The following is a 6,761-nucleotide window of genomic DNA, read 5'->3' as shown; positions in this document are numbered from 1 at the left end:
GACAATCAAAAAGTAGGTGGGACTCGTACCTGGGGAAAGTGTCCAGGGAAGTTGGAAACTGACCCTGAGGCAATTCTGGAGGTGTCTAGGCCCACTGCTGCAGGCACTGGCTTGACAATGCTTTTGAGAAAAACACAAAGTATACACTGTTTTTTGTTTGTTTTTATTTTTGTGTTGAGAGGTAGTCTGGCTCTGTTGCCAGCTGGAGTGCAGTGGCCCAATCTCAGCTCACTGCAACCTCTGCCTCCCGGTTCATGTGATTCTTCTGCCTCAGCCTCCCGAATAGCTGGATTACAGGCATGCACCACCGTGCCTGGCTAATTTTCGTATTTTGTAGAGACGAGGTTTCACCATGTTGGCCAGGCTAGTCTCAAACTCCTGACTTCAAGTGATCTGCCACCTTGGCCTCCCAAAGTGCTGGGATTACAGGCATGAGCCACCGCACCTGGCCCACACTGTTTTTTGTCCTGGCCCTGACTCACTTGTCCTGATTTCTCAAGAGAGGGACTTTCAGAAAATGAAAATACAGAAAAAAGAGAACTTTTACTAAAGATCTTCAGTATTGGTAAGAAGAGAACCCATCCTCTCTCAGCAAGGACAGGAGATCTGCGTCATGGGAAGGGGACAGCAGAGCATCAGCAGGAGGGTGAGCGACAATGTCCCCAAGACCACAGACACCTGTCGGGTGTGTTTGGGAGGGCCTGGCCCCCACCAAGTCTACAGAGTTGAGGCTTGCTGGTCAAAGTCATTAAGATCTTTGTCCAAGCCTTGGATGGTCACCCTTTCTCCGTAAGCCTCCGTCCCGCACTGAAACACTCCCTGTGTGTCCTTGAACAAATCCTTCCTCCTCTGAGTCCCATTTCAACCAAAAAAGAGAAATGAACTTGCACTGAACTCTCTCCCAGGGCTCCATGAACATCTCATGAGATTCAAACCCCTAGCTCTGGACTATCACAGTCCCATCCTTTATGCACTCCATCGTCATCATAGGATGTAAGTCCAAAAGCCCTGGCACTGAGTGAGAGCTACTCACTAGAACAGCTTGGTGCTGAGACCCTGGGGCATGCAGAGGGCCAGGAAGTGGCCAAGGCGGGGCAGAGCCACTTGTTTTCCCTGAGATGGTCTGCCTGGGCCCTAGCACTTCCATGGCTGCCATATCAATGCTGAGATCCCAGAGATCCTGGGAGGAGCCATCGCTCTCCCTTTACTAAAGTGACCTGAAACTTTGGACAGGCTGCCAGTGCTCCCTGGCCTTTTCTTTATTTATTTATTTTAATTGTTATTTATTCTTTTCTTTCTCTCCTTCCTTCCTTCCCTCCCTCCCTCCTGTCTTTCTTTCTTTCTCTCTCTCTCTCTCCCTCCCTCCCTCTCTCTCTCTCTCCCCTTCCTCCCTCCCTTCCTTCCTTCTTTCCTTTCTTTCTTTTTTTGATGGAGTCTCACTGTCTCCCAGGCTGGAGTGCAGTGGCGTGATCTCGACTCACTGCAACCTCTGCCCACTAGGTTCAAGAGATTCTCATGCTTCAGCCTCCCGAGTAGTTGGAATTACAGATGTGAGCCACCATGCCCAGTTAATTTTTGCATTGGGGTTTCACCATATTGGCCAGGCTGATCTCAAACTCCCGATCGCAGGAGATCCACCTGCCTCAGCCTCCAAAAGTGCTGGGATTACAGGCGTGAGTCACTGCGCACAACCTATTCATTCATTTTTTAGACAGGATCTCGCTTTGTCCCCTAGGCTGGAGTACAGTGGCACAATCATGGTTCACTGCAGCCTCCACCTCCTAGGCTCTAGCAATCCTCTTACCCCAGCCTCTTGAGTAGCTGAGACTGCAGATGCATACCACCACACCCAGCCAATTTTAAAAAACTTTTTACAGTGATGGAGTCTCGCTGTGTTGCTCAGGCTGGTCTCAAACTCCTGAGCTCTATCCATCAGGAGCTCTCCCCCATCAGCCTCTCAAAGCCCTTGGGATTACAAGTGGGCGCCACCACACTCAGCCCTCCTCAGCCTTTCTGCTCCTCACTGCCCTGTAGGAGAGTCCACTGGGTCCTCAGTGCCCAGCTGAGCTCGTGCAGGAAGCCCCAACTCTGGGTCTCACTGCCTCACCCCTAACCAACTCCTATCATACTTCAGGGCATGGCTTGAATGTCACTTCCCGAAGGACATTGCTCCTGATCACCAGACTGGCACAAGTGCTCTCCCGTGGCCCATACTCCTTCATCATAGAATTTATCCCTGCTTATAATTACATATTTGTGTTTGGCTTACTCGATTTCTGAGCTTTCCCCCCATCATGCACATACATAAACACACACACATACACATAAACACTGTTAAAACAAATGAAAACCGAGGTCAGGCCTGAAGATCCCTTGAGCAAGCAAAGCTAGTTAGGCTTCATAAGTGACCTAAACCTTGCTTAATTTGAAAACATAAGTGGCCTGGGCCTATCTTCCTCTTCCACACTAGAAGGTTTTCAGGCTCACACCTGTAATCCCAGCCCTTTGGGAGGTCAAAGCAGGAGGACTGATTGAGCCCAGGAGTTTGAGACAAACCTAAGCAACATAGAAAGACCCCACCTCTACAAAAAATAATTAGCTAAGCATGGTGGCTCACAGTCTCAGTTACTGGGAAATCTGAGGCAGGAGGGTCCCTTGAGCCCAGGAGTTGGAGGCTGCAGTGAGCTACGATTGTGCCATTGCACTCCAGCCTTGATGACAGAGTGAGAATCTGTCTCTTAAAAAAAAACAACAAAAACTAAACAACCAAAAAAACGTAATGGCTGGACATGGTAGCTCATGCCTATAATCCCAGCATGTTGGGAGGCCAAGGTGGGTGGATCACCTGAGGTCAAGAGTTCGAGACCAGCCTGGCCAACATGATGAAACCCCATCTCTAATAAAATACAAAAAAATTAGCTGGGCATGGTAGTGCGTGCCTGTAGTCGTAGCGACTCAGGAGGCTAAGGTCAGAGAATCGATTGAACCGGGAAGACAGATATCGCAGTGAGCCAAGATTGCGCCACTGCACTCCAGCCTGGGTGACAAAGCGTGACCCTGTTTCCAAAAAAAATTTTTTTTTGAGCTATTTCTTGTAAATGCTTATCCATGTGTTGCTTAACAACAGGAATACGCTCAGAGAAATGTGTCATTAGGTGATTTTATCTTTATGCAAACACGAGAGAGTGTATTTACACAAATCTAGACAGTATAGACTACTACACACGTAGGCAACATGGTGTCGCCTAGGCTACTTTGCTCCTAGGTTACCAACCCATACATGTTACTGTACTGATTATTGTAGGCAGTTGTAACACAATGGTAAGCATTTGTGTAGCTAATCATAGAAAAGGTACAGTAAAAATAGAGTATAAAATATTAAAAAATGGTTCACCTGTATAGGGTATTTACCATGCATGCAGCTGGCAGGACTGGCAGTTGCTCTGGGTGAGTCAGTGAGTGGTGAGTGAATGTGAAGGTCTAGGACATTGCTGCACACTACTGGAGACTTTATAAATACTGGATACTGGCTGGGCATGGTGGCTTACGCCTGTAATCCCAGCACTTTGGGAGGCCGAGGCAGGTGGATCACCTGAGGTCTAGAAATAAGGAAATAAAGTCCTAGAGAGGTGAAAGAACTTGGGCTCAGTGAAGCCACTGAAATATGTCATGACTGAAAAACTACCTCTGAAACTACCCCAATTCATGGATTACTTTTTCTCTTAAACTCTATACATTTTCTTGTGCCTCAGATTTTTCTCTAACCACCTGCACACCCCTCATAACAATATGAGGGCAGGAACCTTTAGTCACTTATTCCACAGCCGTGGGTGGAGTGATTGTCGTGTGCCAGGGACTAAGCTGGGGCTGCAGACACCACACTAAATAAAAAGGCACCAATTTCTATTCTCATGGAGTTTACATTCTAGTAGAGGAAGACAGAAAGTAAGCAGTAAACCTAGTAAATAAATAACTTACATAGTATGTTAGGAGGCCGTGAGTGCTATGGGGAAGAAAAAATAGAGCTGAGTGGGCCACATGGAGGACTGGAGTATGGAGGTCAGTGAGGCCTCATTGAAAAGGGAAATTGGCTGGGCGTGGTGGCTCACGCCTGTAATCCCAGTACTTTGGGAGGCCGAGGTGGGCGGATCACAAGGTCAGGGGCTCAAGAGCAGCCTGGCCAATATGGTGAAACCCCGTCTCTGCTAAAAATATAAAAATTAGCTGGGCGTAGTGGCAGACACCTATAGTCCCAGCTACTCAGGAGGCTGAGGCAGGAGAATTGCTTGAACCGAGGAGGCGGAGGTTGCAGTGAGCTGAGATCGTGCCACTGCACTCCAGCCTGGGCAACAGAGCGAGACTCGGTCTCAAAAAAAAAAGAAAGAAGAAAAGAAAAGAGGAATTATGAGCAAAACCTTTAAGAAACCAAGGACTTGGAAGAGATCTGCCTGGTCCCTGCTAGCTCCAGCCCCTGGCCCCATGCTTGGCACCCAGTAGTTGTTTCATAAATTATTAAACAGATGAGCCAGGAGCAGTGGCTCATACCTATAATCCCAGCATTTTGGGAGGCAAAGGCAAGCGTATTGCTTGAGCTCAGGAGTTCAATACCAGCCTGGGCATCATGATGAAACCCTGTCTCTACAAAAAATGCAAAAATTAACTGAGTATAGTGGCATGCACCTGTAGTTCTAGCTACATGGGAGACTGAGGTAGGAGGATCACTTGAGCATGGGAGGGTCACTTGAGCCTGGGAGGTTGAGACTGCCATGAGCCATGATCGAGCCACTGCACTCCAGTCTGGGTGACAGAGTGAGACTCTGTCTTATAAAATAAAATTTAAAAAATCAAAAACCAGATGAATAGGTAAATAAATGGATGGATAGTCTTTCTTTTACTACATTTTATGTCCAGCCAAGATGCTGTGACCTGGACCTAGGGATCTGGGGTAGACATTGTGTTTGACATCTCCCAACATTGTGTTTGACATCTCCCCACTGTTCAGAATAATGTGGCTTGGGGTTTGATCTCATCTGCAGAGCTGTCCTGATGAGCCCAAGACAATCATGACAGTATCACACTCCTTGCCCAAGACTGGCTCAGGAATCCTGACTCAAGACAATCAGTGCATATGACCTTCCTGGTGACAGTCATTGGTTCCAGGTGGGTTTTGACCTAAGCAATCCCAGACAGAAAGGAAACTCTTTCATTCCATGACTGGGGAAGAGCCACTTTCTCCTTCTGAAGATGAACAGGGAGGCATGCAGCGTCAGCTGGCCCAGCAGCCAACTTGTAATCAAGACAAGAACAACCTGACTTAGGATTAAGCTGGCCTTGCAGACAGAGGTGCTAAGACAGAAGGAACCTGGGTCCTTGATGACATCGTTAAGCCACTGGATCAACCAACCCTGGAGTCCCCTACCTCTGGACTTGCTGCTGCCTGACATAGATAATACAATAGAGCTTCTTACTATTTAAGCCAGTTAGGGCTGGGTTTTCTTTCTTTCTTTTTTTTTTTTTTTCCTTTCTTTTGAGATGGAGTCTCGCTCTGTTGCCCAGGCTGGAGTGCAGTGGTATGATCTCGACTCACTGCAACCTCCACCTCCTGGTTTCAAGTGATTCTCCTGCCTCAGCCTCCTGAGTAGCTGGGATTACAGGCACACGCCACCTCGCCCAGCTGATTTTGTATTTTTAGTAGAGGTGGGGTTTCACCATGTTGGTCAGGCTGGTCTTGAACTCCTGACCTCATGATCCGCCTGCCTTGGCCTCCCAAAGTGCTGGGATTATAGGCATGAGCCACCGCGCCCGGCCAGGGCTGGGCTTTCTATAACTTGCACCCTCCAAATATTGTAACTGATGAGGGGTATTCCTTCTACTCCTACTGTGTGCTGATTTTATAAGTGTCACCCTCGCAGGTCAACTTTTCGCTTTTTGAGCGGTCTCACCATTGCTCTATCCTGTCCTTATGCACCACTCGGTACCAGCTCCCTTAATCTCACAACCATCTTATGAAGTATGTGTTATCCTTCTTCTAGAAACAAGGAAATAAAATCCTAGTGAGGTGAGGGAACTTGGGCTCAGTGAAGCCACTGAAATATGTCTTGACTGAAAAACTATCTCTGAAACCATCACCAATTACTGGTCAGAGAAAGGAGAAGATAACATCTTCTCCTGAAAAGAGACATAGAGAGGGAGTCCCTAGGTCCCAAAGGTGTGTGGAAGCGGCATTCAGACCTTAACATCTTAACCTCTCCCACCTGGGTCCACTGATGCTAAGCCTGGATGCATTAGGCTGTTCTTGCATCGCTATAGAGAAATACCTGAGACTGGGTAATTTATCAAGAAAATAAGCCTCCTGGCTGGGCACAGTGTCTCACGCCTGTAATTCCAGCAATTTGGGAGGCTGAGGTGGGCAGATCACCTGAGGTCGAGTGTTCTAGACCAGCCTGGCCAACATGGCGAAACCCCGTCTGTACTAAAAATACAAAAATTAGCTGGGTGTGGTGGTGGGCACCTGTAATCCCAGCTATCAGGAGGCTGAGGCAGGAGAATTGCTTGAACCTGGGAGGTGAAGGTTGCAGTGAGCCGAGACTGCACCACTGCACTCCAGCCTGGGCAACAGAGCCAGACTCCATCTCAAAAAAAAAGAAAGAGTGAGAGGAGACAGAGAGAGAAGGAGGAGAGAAAGAAAGAAAGAAAGGAAAGAAAGAAAGAAAGAAAGAAAGAAAGAAAGAAAGAAAGAAAGAAAGAAAGAAAGAAAGAAA

Source organism: Theropithecus gelada, chromosome 14, assembly GCF_003255815.1.
Source record: "Theropithecus gelada isolate Dixy chromosome 14, Tgel_1.0, whole genome shotgun sequence".
Taxonomy (NCBI): domain Eukaryota; kingdom Metazoa; phylum Chordata; class Mammalia; order Primates; family Cercopithecidae; genus Theropithecus; species Theropithecus gelada.
Note: the sequence above shows the minus strand (reverse complement) of the source record.